Genomic DNA, 19,134 nt, shown 5'->3' with positions numbered 1-19,134 from the left:
GCACTTTGGGTTGCCCTGAGTTTGTGAAGGACACTATATCAATGCACATCTTTCTTGTATTTTTGTAATTTTTTTTGCCTGCTGACACTCTTATCAAGTGCCTTGGAATGTTTTCCTGTGTTTATACTGCTGTATAAACACATAGGATTTTGACCCAGCGACGATGAAGGAACAGCCAACAGTCACAGTCCATGTGGCTTTAATATTATTTCTATGATGGAGCTCCTAAAATTGCACATAGTATTCTAGCTGTGGCCTAACCAATATTTCGTACAAGTGGGTCATTAATAGAAGATAGGAAAGACTGAAAAGACTGGGACTAATTTCTTGAGAAAAGAGAAGGCTAAGGGGTGATTTCATAGAGGTCTTAAACATTCTGAAAGGGTTTGATAAGGTAGACGTAGACATAATGTTTCCACTTGTGGGGGTGGTCAACACTAGGAGCCATAGACATAAGATAGATATAAGATAGTCCTGAATAGATCTATTAAGAAATTCAGGAGAAACTTCTTTATCCAGAGAGCACTTACATGGCTCAGCAGGGTGGATGCAGGAAGTATGGATCCCTGGCTGTGGGGGTCTAGAACCAGGGGACACAGTCTCAGAATAAGGGATCGGCCATTTAGGACTGAGATGAGGAGGAATTTCTTCACAAAGGGTGGTGAATCTTTGGAATTCTCCACCCTAGAGTTCTCCCCACTGTCCTGACTGATGCTGAACTCTCAATCAACATCACAAAAATAAGTTTATCTGGTCATTATCACATTGCTGTTTGTGTGGCCCTCCTGAGGTCTTGAAAGGCACTATATAAATGCAAGTCTTTCTTTCTCATTAGGCTGAGGCTTGCCTTCATTTTAAATAGATGTATTTACAAGTAACTAGACAACATTTCACTACTCCTTGCAAGTCGGAGCTTGCAAACGAATATCTCTCTCATTACCAGCTTCCTTATTTGCACAATTAGTTGTCTGTCTCCAACTAATTCTCTTAAAGTAAAAATACATTCAGGCACAGATGCTGTAATCTATTGCTCAGTGGGTCGAGTTCTCACTTCTAAGTTAGAAGGTTGTGGTTTCAAGTCTCACTTTCAGAGACTTGAGCATAAGCCAGGCTGGTAGATAGATTCTTGAGAAGCAAGAGGGTGGAAGGTTATCGGGGGTAGGTGGAAATGTGGAGTAATCAGTTCAACCATGAACTTATTGAATGGCGCAGCAGTCTCGAAGGGCCGAGTGGCCTACTCCTGCTCCTAATTCGTATGTTTGTACACACCAGTGCAATACTGAGATGGTGCTGCATTGTTGGAGGTGCAATTGTTTGGATGCGACATTAAGCTGAGACCACGTCTACCCTCTCGGGTGTAGAAGATCCCATGGCCACTATTTTGAAGGGGAGCAGGGGGGGGTTCTCCCTGGTATCCTGTCCAATATTGATCCCTCAATCAGCATCATTAAAACAGTTTTTCTGGTCATTGTCACATTTTGTTTTGGGAGCTTGCTGTGCACACATTGGCTGCTGCATTTCCTGCATTGGTTGGCATCCTGCCATCTATGCAAGATGATGAACACGCAGTAAATAATCTATTTAGGTGGGCTGTCTTCTCTTGGTGCACCTTTGCTGATGGCTGTGAAGGCCAATCCGTGAGAGGCAGGTTCTGCACGTGCTGCATGTGAAGCTGACAGGTGACGCTGTGAGTTGTTGTTTTTGACATTGGCGCCTGTTGCCAAGCTGCTGTAGCAACTGGTCATCGTGGTAGTGCACACCAGTCCACAGGATGTGTCGCCATTTCCCTCTTTCGCCAGCTAGTGACTCCCAGGTGTGATAGTTGACCCTTAGGGTCTTCATGTCACACTTAAAAGCATCCTTGAAGCAGAGCTTTGGGCGCCCCACTGGTCGTCTGGCCCCGGCTACCTCACCATACAGAAAGTCCTTGGGTATGTGACTGTCTTCCATCCTGCAGATGTGTCCGATCCACCGAAGCCGCCTCTGTTTGATTAGTGCCAACACACTTGGGATCTCTGCCTTTGAGAGGACTGCTGCATTTGTGATTTTGTCCTGCCAGGATATACCCATAATGCACCACAGACAGCAAAGATGGAAATAATTGAGCTTCTTTTCCTGGTAGCTGTAAATCGCCCGTGTTTCACAGCCATACAGCAAGGTGCTGAGAACACAGGCCTTATAAACCATCAGCTTGGTCCTAAGGGTCAGCTTGGTGTTATCCCATACATGTTTTGCGAGTCGGCCAAGGGTGGTATCTGCTTTTCCTATGTATCGAGCTCTACATCAAGAGACAGATTGTCTGTCACCGTGGATCCAAGGTAGCAGAATTTGCTAACCACTTCCAGTGGGGTGTTATTTTGTGTGATCAGGGGCAGTGATGCAACACCTTGTCCCATGACCACAGTTCTCTTGATGCTTGTAGTAAAGGAGAACAAGTTACAGGCACGGGAGAGACAGTCCATGAGTCTTTGTAGCTGAGTTTCCGTGTGAGTGACTAGTGCAGTGTCATCCGTGTAGAGGAGTTTTCCGATCAGGACATGATGTATTTTTGTCTTCACTTTCAGCCTTGATAGATTGTCGAGCTTGCGGTGTGACCTAGTGTATGAGTAGACTTCTTCCATATCTGCAGAGAAGGTGAAGGTCAGGAGCAGTGAGAAAAAGATGCCAAACAGAATGGGGGCTGGGACACAATCCTGTGTCACTCCATTATTCACTCCGAAACTGTCAGAAGTGGAGCTATCAAACTGTGCCGTGCAGTGCATGTTGTTGTGGAATCGACATTCCTACATTATAACTGTGACTATATTTCAAAAATACTTTACTGGCTATAAAGCATGTTGGGACATTCTGAGATTGTGAAAGGTGTTGTTTACATGTCATGCAGGCTCCCACCTGTTAAGAATTTCACCACATGGACATTAACTTTCAAATTGTTGCAGGGAAGAAGAGAAGGCCTGATACAAGGGGTTGCCAAGCCCCTGGCTGGAAGGATATTTTTGCATATTAACATACACTACTTGGAACAAAGGACCATTTCCTGACCCACCCAATACACAAAGCCAGAAGTGGTTATACCAGTCCCGTGACTATCCTGCTGGCTAACCTGGGGAGTTTTAAATTGTAGAGACCATGTTTGAACTGGCAGAAAGCTGTTGGCTCCTGGACTGAAGAAGTCCTCCTCATCTCCTGTTTGCTCCCATCTCTTTCTCACAGAACTCCAAAAACCCACTGAAGACACATGAACCCCAAGAGAGAGAAATGTCTCCAACAGTGAACAAGGTTTAAGAAAAATACTGGGCCCCAACGAAAAGCAAGATCAAATTACAAAAGGACTCTACAATGAGCTCGAAGAATCATAACAAACTCTTCAGATATTGCCTCAAACCTTTCCACTTTATCTTTCTTCTGCTCTTTATGTCTCTATCTGCATGCGTGTATTGTGTATCCATGCGAGTGTGGGCACGCCATGTATCCGTAGGTGTCAACCGAATTAGAGTTTAAGTTTAAGTTTTAATAAATTTCAATCTTTCTTCTTTAAACCTGAGAAAGCCTGTTTGTGCTCATTTCTTTGCCTTATAATTGGAAAGCGGTGAAGAAGGATTCACCAAGTGGGAGCTAAAACATAGGGTGTTTAAAAATTAAACCCTGTTACAGTAAGACCAGGTGAAGGCAGAAAGGGATCCCTAGACCTCTTTCTCACCTGGTTGTAAAATAAATATAAGTTCTTTAAATCTTTTCCTTCATCCTGATATTAGAATTCTCACAAGCCCAATTTTGTGCAAAATGAAGATTCATGGAATATTTTAAGCAAATCATAACATTTACATACAATTTATGATTGATAGGACAGAACCTCAATTACATGTTCAACAAATTTTGATTATGTTGAACTTATTCTTCAACTTGCTGGTCAAGTTTGGAACTTTGAGTACATTTAGAACAAATTTCCTGTGTGTCAATAAATAAAACTGGGGAAAAATGGAAAGATTTGAACTGATTAGCTACAGGAATGGTGCACTGCTATTGGAATCAATAGTTGCAGCTAAAGATTATTGGGCTCGATCTCGCTGGCGAGTGCACCCTTAAGCTCAAAAATGTTTTGATCATGTGTTATGATCAGGTGAGGAGGGATTGATAGTCTCTTCTCTTGTCCCTCTCCTTGTTTGACCGCAACAGGGTTTATTTCTTTTATGCTTACCATAAAATAACCAACAGGACAGGTTTTCTTCAGTTTAAACAAGAAAGAGGTTGGTTTATTGTACTTAAAACCAAAACCCGATCAAAATAAAATAATAACTACGCTCCAACTTTCACTTGCACACACACACACACACACACACACATATATATACACACACACACACACACACACACACACACATACATACAGGAGAATCACACACACACACACACACACAAGTAGTTTACAGAGTGAAGAAGAATAGATTGGTTGGATTAGTGTCGAGAATAGGTAAAGGGATATACAGTCTTTGGAGTCTGGTAATTCGGTTGTCTTCCAGTTGAACTCATGCTCCTGAAGTTTCTGGCTGGTTGAAGTGGCCACTTGGTTCAGCTTTTTCTTGGAGATAGGGTTGTAGATGGCTTTCTCCCTGGGGGTCGCTGTCTGCAGCAATGCTGGACTTGGATGTTTTGTAGCCCACAAGTTTGAAACTTATAGGGTTGCCTGGAGAGAGAGTGAGAGAGAGAGACCCCCGCTTGGGTCCTGCACTGGTCAGCAGCTTGTCTTTTGGAGCAAAAAGAAATTGTATGTTTTCACACAGATGGAGAATCTGTCACATGATGGACCAGTGTATTCTCTCTTTTGCATCTTAATTAATTCTAGTCTAAGAATTCCAATCTTGGGTCCCATTGAGCTGAATTTTACAGACTCCCAACATCGGGGGTCATTGTGGGGGTGGGCTGCAAAATGCCTCTGGGAGAGGCCCGCTATGGACCGCGACGCCAGGAAGGCCTGGTCTGATATTGCTGGCGGCGGTGAGAACTCTGACGTATGAGGTGAGATTGAGTCGGTTAGGATTATATTGGCTGGAGTTCAGGAGAGTGAGGGGGGATCTCATAGAAACCTATAAAATTCTAACAGGACTTGACAGGGTAGATGCAGGAAGGATGTTCCTGATGGTGGGGGAGTCCAGAACCAGGGGTCATAGACTAAGGATACGGGGTAAACCTTTCAGGACTGAGATGAGGAGAAATGTCTTCACCCAGTGAGTGGTGAGCCTGTGGAATTCGCTACCACAGAAAGCAGTTGAGGCCAAAACATTGTATGTTTTCAAAAAGGAGTTAGATAAAGCTCTTGGGACTAAAGGGATCAAAGGATATGGGGGGAAAGCGGGAACAGGCTACTGAGTTGGATGATCAACCATGATCATAATGAATGGCGGAGCAGGCTCGAAGGGTTGAATGGCCTACTCCTGCTCCTATTTTCTATGTTTCGATGTTTCTATGTTTCTTGGAGGCCCCCATCCCACCGCTCAGTGATGGAAGCCAAAGTAACAGATGTAGAACAATGAAAATGAACAAATAAATTACCTACCCATTCCCGCTGTCCATTCCGTAGCGATATTGGTGCCAGTGGCTGGCACTCCAGTGCCTTCAGATCCCTGTCCTAGATCTGAGGCAGAACACCGGTGGGAAGGGGGGAGCAGGTAAGTTTTTCAGAGCGGGGACGGGAGTGGCGTCAGAGTAATTTCATTGGTGTAGGGGATGGTGGGAAGGGGTAAAGATGAAAGTTTATGAACTATGCGGGGGAAAGGTCAGGTGCACAAGGAATTAAATCTATGGTTGTTGGGGGAGTGGGAGAGGGGCAGGACCAATTAATTAAATTTTTAAAACCCATTCTCCTTTAAATATTTAAATTCAAAGTTAAGACTCCAAGCCCTTTAAAAATGGCATCAGTGCCTACTCAAAGGCAGTGACGCCATTGCTGGGGATGGATCGGCTGCCTGTTCCCCATCATTGGGTGGGTGGGTCCACCCTTGCCACTTAAATGAGCCGTCAAGTTTAATATCGCGGCGGCTCCACGAAGTGTGGACCATGCGTGCGGTCCAGCTTTGTTTAGCCCATTGTTTCAGTGTTTACCTTTTGAGGTTCATCTCCACCAGTGTTAATGTTCCAAGATGGCTTTGAATGTCTTGATAATGGAGGTGATGCAGGTCGCTTATTCAAAATTTGTAAGCCATTGTTCTGGTGAGAGATTAATCCAGATATTTGTCGCCACCTCAATACCTTGGTGTGTGAGGTATTTCAATGCAAATTGTGGTGGCCATTTTACATGCCTCCTTATTAATAGTTTAATTCAAGTTCTTTGCCTCCTGCTTTCTTTTTAGAGTTTAATTTAGGTTTCCAACCAATGGATTAAAAATCATCAATCGCCATAGCACGTGTTCATGAAGACCGTAACTTGTTAGGTGTGTGAGCTGATAACGGCACGGTGAGGGGAGCTCAGTGAACGACAGTCTATCCCCTTAACCAATGAGAATTAAGGATTGAGAAAGAAACAGAGGAATAACGGAGCAGGAAATCAAATGAATTTGAGTCAAATAAGCGACAGAAAGAGAAATAAAGAGAGGGGAAAATTGAATTAAGAGAGAGACAGAGAAAAGAGAAACAGACAGGAAAAGTAACATTACAAAAGTAAGATATAAAATTTGCAACTTTTAAAATTGCTAACAATCATTTACTGCACACAGTCATGAGATTGGACTGTTCAAATTGTTCCCATTCTGGGTCTGAGAGGTTGCTTGATGTTACATTAACAATTATCACAGTGTTAAAAAGCTCCTAATGCTATTAAGTTCCTGTCCTAACTTTCACTGCACTGCATTAGGGCAGGGACAGTTTCCTGTTCATACCCCTTAGCTAGGGTCTTCTGATTTGGTCTGTGGCCAGGGACAAGAGGGTGTGACTGCCAGTGAGGCAGGGACAGGGATCCAGAAGATAGCACTGGAGGAGCTTCAGCCCTCGAAATTGTACAATAGGTTCATGATGCTTGCAGCTTATATGGACGCGAGTGGGGGCTGCAGGGTGGATGAGCGAACTGACCAGGGCACCATGGTACAGGAAGCCATTCAAATGGGGGGAGTAAATAGAACAAAGTGATTCCTGACCACGCAGCAGGCCGCGGACGTCATCAGACAGCGCCAAGCTGCGCATGTGCGCAAATGGGCTCCTGCTCTCTGCACCTGCGTGGCGTTCCACATTGCCAGCACTGGTTGGCGCATACGCGGATGATGTCATCACGTAATGAAGGGAAATGGTGGGGGGAAGCGAGGAGAGAGCGGGGTGGGGGAGAAACAGGCAGAGAGCACCCCCCCCCCAGCCACTGACAGCAGGTCACTCGCTCCTCGCTTCCACTGCTCGCTCCCAGCTTTCCCCGCCCGCTCTCTCCCCACATCCCCCGCCTGCTCTCTCCCCGCTTCTCCCGCCCGCGCTCTCCCCACATGCCCCGCCTGCTCTCTCCACACTTGCCCTTCCCGCTCGCTCCCTGCTTCCCCTGCTCGCTCTCTCCCCACTTGCCCCTCCCGCTTGCTCCCTGCTTCCCCCGCCTGCTCTCTCCCCACATCCCCGCCTGCTCTCTCCCCACATCCCCCGCCCGCTCTCTCCCAACTTCCCCCGCCCGCTCGCTCCCCGCTTCCCCCACCCGCTCTCTCCCCACATCCCCCGCCTGCTCTCTCCCCACATCACTCGCCCGCTCTCTCCCCACATCCCCCGCCTGCTCTCTCCCCACATCACTCGCCCGCTCTCTCCCCACATCCCCCGCCTGCTCCCTCCCCACATCCCCCGCCTGCTCTCTCCCCACTTCCCCCACCCGCTCTCTCCCCACATCCCCCGCCTGCTCTCTCCCCACATCACTCGCCCGCTCTCTCCCCACATCCCCCGCCTGCTCTCTCCCCACATCACTCGCCCGCTCTCTCCCCACATCCCCCGCCCGCTCTCTCCCAACTTCCCCCGCCCGCTCGCTCCCCGCTTCCCCCGCCTCCCCCGCCTGCTCTCTCCCCACTTCCCCCACCCGCTCTCTCCCCACATCCCCCGCCTGCTCTCTCCCCACATCACTCGCCCGCTCTCTCCCCACATCCCCCGCCCGCTCTCTCCCCACTTCCCCCGCCCGCTCTCTCCCGACTTCCCCCGCCCGCTCTCTCCCCGCTTCCCCCACCCGCTCGCTCCCCGCTTCCCCCGCCTCCCTCGCCTGCTCTCTCCCCACGTCCCCCGCCTGCTCTCTCCCCACATCCCCCGCCCGCTCTCTCCCTACATCCCCCGCCTGCTCTCTCCCCACTTCCCCTGCCTGCTCTCTCCCCACATCTCCCGCCTGCTCTCCCCCCACATCCCCTGCCCGCTCTCTCCCCACTTCCCCCGCCTGCTCTCTCCCCACACCTCCCGCCCGCTCTCTCCCCACTTCCCCTGCCCGCTGTTAAGAGGACTTAAAGAGTTTGTGAAGGGATATAGATAGGTTAAGTCAGTGGGCAAAAATTTGGCAAATGGAGTATAATGTGGGAAAATGTGAATGTGTCCACTTTGACAGGAAGAATAATGAAGCAGTATATTATTTGAATGGAGAGAGACTGTGGAATTCCATGTTGCAGAGGCATCTGGGTGTACTGGTACATGAATCATGCATGCAGGTAAAGCAAGTCATTAGGAAGGCAAACTGATAGTTGGTGTTTATTGCAAGGGGAATGTAATGTAAAAGAAGGGAAGTGTTGCTTCAGCTGTACAAGGCCTTAGTGATACTGCATCAGGAGTACAGTGTACAGTTTTGGTCCCCTTACTTAAGAAAGGATATAATTGCATTGGAAGCAGTTCAGAAAAGGTTTACGCGACTGATTCCTGGGATGAAGGGGTTATCTTATGAGGAAAGGTTGAACAGGTTGGGCCTGTATCCATTAGAGTTTAGGAGAATGAGAGGTGATCTTATTGAAATGTGTAAGATCCTGAGGGGACAACAGACTGGATACTGAGAGGATGTTTCCCCTTGTGGGACAGTCTAGAACTAGGGGACAAGTTTATAAATTAAGGGTGTCCCATTTGAGATGGAGATGAGGAGAACTCTCTTCCCCAGGGAGCAGTGGAGGCTGGAGCATTGAATATATTCAACACAGATTTTTGATCAACAAGGGAGTCGAGGGTTATGGTGGGCAGACAGGAAAGTGGAGTTTAGGCCACAATCAGATCAGCCATGATATTATTGAATGGCGGAGCAGCCTCGAAGGGCCTAATGGGCAACTCCTGCTCCTTATTTTTCTATGTTTTTCTATGTTTCTAATTCTTGTGTGTTTAATGGGCAATTAATGGAGAAATCCAGCAAATTTTTAAATACAACGGGAAGGTTGAGGACGAGATGTCGCTTGCGTGAAGCAAATAGTGGACCAGCAAGTTCTGGCGATTTACAACTCAAGGCCTATCTCTTCATCCCCTGAACTTGCTGGCTGATTTGTTCATTAATAACTGTATACTTCATTTAATACACCGTTAATTTTCGAGCAAGATTTATTTTATCTGGGAAAAATCGATTTCGAGTTGCGCATTACTTCTGCAGCGCGCCAGGTTTAACACTAGTTAATTGTGCTGGAGCTAAGCCGAATCTCACTGATCATTTTCCTCTACATGTTGCTAGGCCTGTTTCCTAGGCGACTCAAGACCCAAAGCACAGTGAGAGTCACAGTGGGCTCATTATTCTGTCTGGCACTCCAGCTGTTCTAGAAGGAAGTGTTAGCAGCCGGATTGGGCTAAGCATTTACACTTATCCGAAACTCTATGTTCCAACGTTTCTTGTTGTTTTTCTTTTCTATATCAACAAGAGCAAGTCAGAGGGTAAATTTCCAAAGCAAGAAGACTTTACTGAGAAGGCCTTTACACTCCCAGGCACTGCATCCATCTCTCACAGTGACTGATTCAGCAGTTTATACATAACAATACAGAGACTTGCTCAGACGGCATAATCAGGTGGTGCTGAAAATAAAACATGACTTCAATAAAACGAGAGACATAGAATAATATGGACTGTACAGCTTGGAATCGGGCCTTATGGCCCACTGGCCTGATTATGATCCAGACGAGCCTCCTCCCACTCCCCCCCTTACTTCATCTCACCTATCACGATATCCTTCTATTCCTTTCTCCCTGGTGTGTTTAACTAGCTTCTCCTTAAGCTTTTAAATTCTTTACTGAGGGCCTGAAATAATCACGTGGGATGTTAGCTGGTGAATTCATGATGTCACATCCATGATGGGTGGTCACTCTGGCTCCCTGTCTCTCTCCTGTGATCGTGTCCCTGTCCGATGATGCCTGGAGAGGGAGCATGGGGTGCCTGCTGGTCTGCTCAGGGTTTTCTGTGAGTAGTGGATACCATTCACCTCTGCCCCTGCCTCAGCTCAACTGCTGCTAAACCCCTCACCCATGCCTTTGCTACCGCTGAACTCGATTATTCCAACACTCTCCTGGCCAGTCGCCCATCTTCCGCCCTCCATAAACTTAAGCTCATCCAAAACTCTTTTGCTATTATAACTGATACCAAGACCCCTTACCCATCACCCCTGTGCTTGCTGACCCACATTGGCTCCCTTTGGGGAGTCTGGAAACTTTTAAGATTGTTTTCAAATCCCTCCTTGGCCTCACCCCTCCCTATCCCTGTAATCTCCTCTGAGATCTCCGCGCTGCTCCAATTCTGGCCTCTTGAGCATTCCCGACTTTCAATTGCTCCACCATTGGCTGTTGCACATTCAGTTGCCTAGGCCAGAGGCTCTGGAATTCCCTCCCTAAACCACTCTGCCTCTCTTACCTTCTTTAAGGTGTTCCTTAAAATCTACCTCTTGAACCAAGCATTTGGTCATCAGCCCTATTATCTCCTTATGTGGCTCACTGTCAATGCTCCTGCAAAGCACCTTGGGGCGTTTAAACACAATAAAGTCCAAAAGCATGGCCCCGAGTTTCCAGTCGCTTAACATTTCAACACCAACCCCCACCCCACCCCACCCATCTCTCATGCTAACATTTCTGTCTTTGGCCTGCTGCAGTGATCCAGTGAACACAAGCTCGAGGAGCAGCACCTGATCTTTCGATTAGGCACTCTACAGCCTTGCGGACTGAACATTGAGTTCAATAACTTCAGAGCATGACTGGCCTTTTTTTATGTTTTATACTTTATTTTTTAACCATGTGCCTGTTTTTCATGCAGTCAGAGCTGCTCATTATTCTACTTTTACCACTCTCTCTGGACTAATGCTTTGTCTTTCACCACAAGCATTAACACACTCTTTGCCTTTGTCCCAGGACAGCTTTGTTATTTAATCTCTCCTGCCCTCTGCCCTATCAAACACCTTCCCCTTTGTTCCCTCCCCCACTACCTTCACTTGCTTAAAACCTAATTCTTTTTTAACCTTTACCAGTTCTGATGAAAGGTCACTGACCCGAAACGTTAACTCTGCTTCTCTCTCCACAGATGCTGCCAGACCTGCTGAGCATTTCCAGCACTTTCTGTTTTTATTTTCCTGCATGTGCAGTATTTTGCTTTTATTTTAGTGTTTAATTCACTGCCACTTCTCTTCCAGGAATGCCTACCTTGAAGAAGTTCTGCTCTTCTCTCCGACAGGATTTTCGTTTGTCTCTTTTACCTTGTTCACCTTCATTGCTTTCTATTTCCCTCCTGGTGTTCGATAAAGTGTTTACCAAAACTCGTTTTCACAGCCACATCTCCTTCCTCAGTAACTGTCTCCAGCTCCGACTTATTCCACGTGGATTCCAACTGAAGTTTCACCCATCATGTTTTGAAACCACCCAGGATTACAGGTATCTCCGAGAAATACAACGTTCCTCGGACTGCTACTCTCGCCGCATCCTGAGATCCACACTCAGTGCTTTGCGTCATCAGATGTACACACTGGACCTCTCTCTCCAGCAGCACCGCCTCACCTTAACTCAAAGCTGTTCTACTCCACAGTTTCATTTCTTCCTTCGTCTCATCCGACGCATTAACAAAAAACTTTTTTTCTTCCTTTCAGTTGTTAAAGAATGAAAGCTCCAGCAGCTGATGGGGACTAATGTCCCTCCAGATCCTTCTTCCCCTTCACTTCCCTCTGACCCCACCCCTTCTGATCTGACCCCTTGCCGTGTATTCACTATACCCTCTGACCTCCCCATCTCTGACGCTGAATAGTCTGTACTCAGCAAAGGACTCAGTTTTATCTCCTTACACCCCCACCTCAATGAATTTCACACTCAGCGTGACGTTGAGCTCTTCTTCCATCGTCTTCACCTTCGGGTTCACTTCTTTGACCAGGAGTCCTCCCCCAACCAGCAGACCCATTCACCCACCTCCAGCATTCTCCCTTCACCTGGACCCCTCTTACCCGCTCTTAATCTTTTCATTGAGAGCTGTCGGTGTGACATCGGCTGTCTCAATTTCTCTGCCCCCCCTCACTCACTCTAACCTGCTCCCCTCTGAACTTGCTGCACTCCGTTCTCTCGGATCTAACCCCGACATTGTGATCAAACCTGCAGACAAGGGTGGTCCTGTTTTTGTATGGTGTACTGACCTCTACCTTGCAGAGGCTAAGCGCCAACTCTCAGACACTTCTTCCTACCTCCCCCTAGACCATGACCCCACCACTGAACATCAAGCTACTGTCCACAGGACTGTCACTGACCTCATCTCCTCTGGAGATCTTCCCTCTACAGCTTCCAACCTCAGTCCCACAACCCCGGACAGCTTGCTTCCACCTCCGTCCCAAAATCCACAAACGGGACTGTCCCGGCCGACCCATTGTGTCAGCCTGCTCCTGCCCCACTGAACTTATTTCTTCCTATCTTGACTCTATCTTTTCTCCGCTGGTCCAGTCTCTTCCCACCTATAACCGTGACTCTTCTGACGCCCTACATCATTTTGACAATTTCCAGTTTCCTGGCCCCAACCACCTCCTCTTCACTATGGACGTCCAATCTCTCTACACCTCCATCCCCCACCAGAACGGTTTGAGGGCTCTCCACTTCTTCCTTGAACAGAGGCCCAACCAGTCCCCATTCACCACCAGCCTCCTCCACCTGGCTGAACTGGTTCTCACATTGAATAACTTCTCCTTCAACTCCACTCACTTACTTCAAGTAAAAGGTGTTGCTATGGGTACCTGCATGGATCCTAGCTATGCATGTCTTTTTGTGGGATATGTAGAGCATTCCTTGTCCCAGTCCTAATCAGGCTCCCTCCCCCAACTCTTTTTCTGGTACATTAATGACTGTATCACTGCCATTTCCTGCTCCTGCCTTGAACTGGAAAACTTCATCAACTTTGCTTCCAATTTCCACCATATCAAACACCTTTCCCTTTGTCCTCTCCCCCATCCACCTTCACTTGCTTAAAACCTAATTCATTTCTAACCTTTGCCAGTTCTGGTGAAGGGTCACTGACCTGAAACGTTAACTCTGCTTCTCTCTTCACAGATGCTGCCAGACCTGCTGAGTATTTCCAGCACTTTCTGTTTTTATTCTATATAAATATAAGTTGTTATTGATGGCATCGAGAACCCAGGGAATAACATAATTTGGTTTTAAAAGTTCCATTCGGCTTGCATGAAAGTATATTTTATGGTTCAATACTTTTATTATTTTTTTTCTTTTAAAAAAAGGCAGGGCCACATTTAAGAACGTGTCCTTCAGTTGATGGCACTGAGCAAACCGCAGTCGAATCCGACTATAGATCGTCAGATAAAGGTTCAGGTGGAGCTCCCTCTTGTGGCTTTATTCAGAATCAACAAACAAACAAATCAATGGTCACAAAACGTGCTGGAAATACTCAGCAGGTTTGGCAGCATCTGTGGAGAGAGAAACAGAGTTAACGTTTCAGGTCTGTGACCTTTCATCAGAACTGGAAAAAGTTAGAGATGTAACAGGTTTCAAGCAAGTACAGAGGCAGGGAAAGAGGGGAGGGGAGGGAAGAACAAAAGAGAAGGTCTGTGATAGGTTGGAAGACAGGAGAGATTAAATGACAAAAGGGATGATGGCACAAGGCAACAGGGGTGTTATCAAACAAAATTTGACAGAGTCACGTAAGAAGCAAATGGATATTGTACCTTCAAATTTCAATGTTTCCGTCACCTAACTTGCACCAAATCGGGTTCACTTTGTGCTTGCTCACCTACGTTGACTACCAGTCCAGCAACACCCTGGTTCTATAACTCTTATCCTTTTTCTTCAAATCTCTCCATGGCCTCACCCCCTCCCTTTCTCTGTAACCTCCTTCAGACCTACAACACTCCGGGATCTTTGCGGTCCTCTAATTCTGGTCAAATGCCCATCCCTGATTTTAATCACTCCACCATTGGTGGCTGCACCTTCAGCTGCCTGGGCCCCAAGCTCTGGAATTCCCTCCCTAAACCTCTCCACCTCTCTACCTCTGCCTCCCCTCCTTTAAGATGCTCCTTAAAACCTATCTCCTCGACCAAGCTTTTGATCACCTGCCCTAATATCCTCTTTTGCGACTCTGTCAAACTTTGTTTGATAACACACCTGTGAAGTACCTTGGGACATTTTACTATGTTAAAGGTGCTATATAAATTCATGCTGCTGTTGCTGTTGTCTTCATCGTTAACTGTGAAGCTATCAAGAAAGTTTCAACTCAGGCTGAATGCTATTGAACTGTAAAATTCATGAAATCTTCCAGATGAATGCACTTTCCCATTTAACATGTAATCTCGTCATCAGCAGTATTCGTGGGATGGAATTGTCAGTCACAAAGTAGGAAGGCAGAAAGTAGGTGTAAATGAGTGAAGAATGCAGTCAAGCAAATGCTGTGACCTGTCTGGCATTGGGTTCAGGCAGCTACCAAAACTGTTGAAACAGGCATATGAGATCCTGGGCTTTATAAGCAGAAGGACAGAAGAAAAATACAAGGAAGTTGTGCTAAACCTTTATAAATCACTGGTTGCACTTCAGCTGGAGTATCATGTCCAAATCTGGGCACCGCACTACAAGATGGAGGTCACAATCTCGGAGAGAGTACAGAGGAGATTTACTAGAATGATAGCAAGGACTTCACTGAGGTGGAGAGACTGGAGAAGGTGGGATTGTTCTGCTTGGAGCAGGGAAGGTTAAGAGGAGATTTAATAAAGGGGTTCAAAATCATGCAGGGTTTCGACAATAAGGAGAAAATGGCAGGAGGGTCGGTAATCAGAGAGTACAGATTTAAGTTAAGTGCCAAAAGAACCAGAGGGGAAGAAGAGGAGAATTTTCTTTTTCACACACTGAGTTGTTGTGATCTGGAATGCGCTGCCTGAAAGGGCGGTGGAAGCAGATTGAATAGTAACTTTCAAAAGGGAATTGGATGAGGAAAGAGCAGATCGAGTGGGGCTAATTCGATAGCTCTTTCAAAGAGCCGGCACAATCACGATGGGCTGAATGGCCTCCTTCTGTGCTGTATGATTCTACAAAACAAAAGCAAATCAGCGCTCCCGTCAGAGTTGAGATTCAAGTGGGCTGCTGCCAATGGGTCAGCACAGCTCCAATGTAGAGTGATGGAAGGAGGATGCACAACTTTCCTTCATCATTGAGTAATGTGGCCAGTTTACACACAGCAGCGCTCACACCTGACTGTGTCCTTGAGAGCACAATATCAATCTGTTTGGTGCATGCCTTGCTGTAACTCAGCCACTTGAGATGGATGGATCAGTTCTGCTTGTGGTCACATTTCATCCACGGGCTCTTGCTGTATGGTACCACTCTAGCCTCTGAATCAAAAGGTTACGGGTTCAAGTCCCACTCCAGAGACTTGAGCACAAAATCTAAACTGCAGTACTGAGGGAGGGCTGCACTGTCTGCGGTATCATCTTACAGCAGGACATAAAAGATCCCATGGCACTATTTCAAAGAAGAGCAGGGGAGTTCTCCCTGGTGTCCTGCCCAATATTTATCCCTCAACCAGCATCACTAAAACAGATTGTCTGGTCATAATCACAGTTCTGTTTGTGGGAGCTTGCTGTGCGCAAATTGGCTGCTGCGTTTCCTACATTAGAACAGTGACTACACTTCAAAAGGTAGTTCATTGGCTGTCAAGTGGTTTGGGACATCCTGAGGTCATGAAACCAGCTATAAAAATACAAGTTCCTTTTTTCCATGGGAAATTCTCCAGGGACAAGTGTGTGAGAGCGAAAACCTGCTCAACCAACCTTACTTTAGCTAGTCTGGCAAAGCAGAAAAACTGAGCCACCCAGTGTCTGGGATTGTGTTATACAGAAACAATGGCAAATGTTTGGCAACCTTACTATTGGTGCTACTAAAATAGACTGATCATCGAATGTTTCCCATTACTGGGAGTTCATTACAAACAAGAGTGCTTACATCCACCTACGTAACATCACCTCCCACTCTGCTCTGTCTCAGCTCATCTGCTGCTGAGACCCCCATCCATGCCTTTATTACCTCGACACTTGCCTGTTCCATAAAAACATACGGAGCAAGAGTAGACCATTTGACCCTCTAGCCTGCTGTGCCATTCAATACAATTATTGCTGATCTTCGACTTCAACTCCACTTTCCCGCTCGCTCGCCATATCCCTTGATTACCTGAGAGACCAAAAATCTGTCTATCCCAGCCTTAAATATGTTCAACAATGGAACATCTACAACCCTCTGGGGTAGAGAATTCCAAAGATTCACAACCCTCTGAGTGAAGAAATTTCTTCTCATCTCAGTCCTAAATGATCACCCCTTATCCTGAGACTGTGCCCCCGTGTTTTAGATTCCCCAGCCAGGGGAAAGTATCCTGTATCTCTCAGTATCTACCCTGTCATGCCCCTTCAGAATCTTGTATGTTTCAATGAAATCACCTCTTATTCTTCTAAATCCCAATTTACTCTGTCTCTTATCATAGGACAACCCCCTTGTCCTAGGGACCAATTGAATGAACCTTCGCTGTATCATCTCCAAGGCAAGTATAGGTTTCCTTAGATATGGAGACCAGAACTGCACACAGTACTCCAGGTGTAGTCTCACCAAAGCCCTATGCAATTGTAACAAGACTTCCTCCAATCTGCTTGCAATAAAGGCCAACAGGCTATTTGCCTTTCTAATTGCTTGCTGTACCTGCATGCTAACTTTCTGTGTTGCCTTGAGTACAAACAAGTCTCTTGGAACATCAACATTTAGAAGTTTTACACTTTTAAAAAATTATTCTGTTTTTCTGTTCTTACTATCAATTTGTACGACCGAGGCGGGAGGAGTGCACTATTAATTCAGTCCCACTTCTCCACAGGTCACAGCATATCAATAAATTTTCCCACCTACCGCAACACTCAATTTGTCCCAAGAATAAAGCACACCAACCAGATTTCTTTAATAAGCAACAAAATTATCAGTTTATTATAAACCAAGCCTTAACCAATAATGATGTAAATATATATGCAAATTGAGAAATTAAAGCCCCGTATTTTTATCCTAGCCCTCACGCACATGCACATACAACCAAAAACTGGTTAACTGGGGGAAAAAATGGATTTTTGTTTACAGCTGTGACAAAGGAATAGAAGGAATAAAAAAAAATAACTTATACTGAAGAGAAGAGATGGAAGTCCTTTGTTTTGGTGAGGTGTCCCAAAGTCAAATAGGTAGCTGCCACTAGGAATCCTTCCAGGCGATGTTGATGTTTTGGGTAGGCGTTCAAAGAAATGCAACTACAAAAGGCTTCACATAGGTCATCCATCAGGTGTGCAACAACAAAGTTTTAGTTCTAACAATTTTGATGCAATGTCCTTTTAAAGATGCAAGGTTTCGGCAAACATTCAGAATGTCTTCAAAGTACAGGAGGAAAGAGTACAACTTCATGCAGGCTTTTGCTTCTCAAGAGCAGGGATCCTTCAAAGAGAGGTAACATTGGTCTGTTTTTGCTTCTGATCTCCTGCCAGGTCAATAATCAAATTCCAACTGCCTCTTGTTAGTCAAAAACCCAGCTGGCTTTTTAACAGTTCAAAGTGAAACAAAACTTTTTCGAAGCAAGTCCCATAGTAATCATAAATTCTATCTTGTCACAACAAAGAATAGCTCTTCAGTCAAACCCCCTGTTATGTTTACTTGAAATCACATGCTTTTCAGTAAAAACTTGTTTACTGGTCAATCTTTTGTTGAACTTCCTTTTTAAAAAAAAACGCCCAACGTTCAGCCTCTTCAGTTTTAAAATATAGATTCCAAGTTTTAAGAAAAATTATGGAAACTCTCATAACAAGATGCCAGGTTTCTGTAAACACACACTTCCCTACATTACACACCATCTGCCACCTTCTTACCCACTCACCTAACCTGTCTATGGGCTGAATTTTGAAGACACCCAACATCACGGTTCATGGTGGTGGGGCAGGGGGGAAGCAGATAATGCCTCTGGGAGAGGGTTGCCACGTGCCCCAACATTGGGAGGACACGGCTCGATATAGCCGGCGGCGGCGAGGCCTCATGGCGCCCCCCCCCCCACCCGCCGCTCGGCAGCGGGACCCCCATTTACATATGCAAATAAATTAAAATTAATGCATTAATTATACTTACGTTCCCGCCTTCTGTCCCAGTGCGATCTCCCTGTCGCCGGCCGGCACTCCCCTGCCTTCGGATCCCCGTCTGGGTAAACGAGGCAAAACACTGGTGGGGTGGGAGGAGGGGGTATGTTTCTCAGTTCAGGGCGGGGAATGGGGTCAAAGTGACATCATTGGTGTAGGGGGTGTTGGGAAGGGTTTTAGGTTCAGGTTTATGCACTTTGGGGGGGAGGGGAAGGTCAGGTGGACAAGGTAAGTGTTTTGGGGGGGGAAGAGGGCAAATAATTAATTTTATGGTTATGGGGTGATGGGAGAGGGCAAAACTAAAATGTTTAATTTTTTTTATTAATTGCACCTCTAAATCTTTAAATTTAACAGTGGGTCTCAAAGCCCTTTAAAAATGGCGTCAGCACCTGCGCACAGGCAGCTGACGCCATTGTCAGGGACAGACTGCCCACCCCCTCCTTGTGATCGGGGTGGGGGGGGGGGCACCCCCATCTATTTAAATGAGCCACCTCGCTTAGGATTGCGGCAGCTCCGCGATGTTGTTTCCGCCCGCTGCCGAACTTGGTGTTGGGAATGTAAAATTCAGCCCTATATCTCTTTGCAGCCTTTA

This window comes from Heterodontus francisci, chromosome 5, assembly GCF_036365525.1.
Source record: "Heterodontus francisci isolate sHetFra1 chromosome 5, sHetFra1.hap1, whole genome shotgun sequence".
Taxonomy (NCBI): domain Eukaryota; kingdom Metazoa; phylum Chordata; class Chondrichthyes; order Heterodontiformes; family Heterodontidae; genus Heterodontus; species Heterodontus francisci.
Note: the sequence above shows the minus strand (reverse complement) of the source record.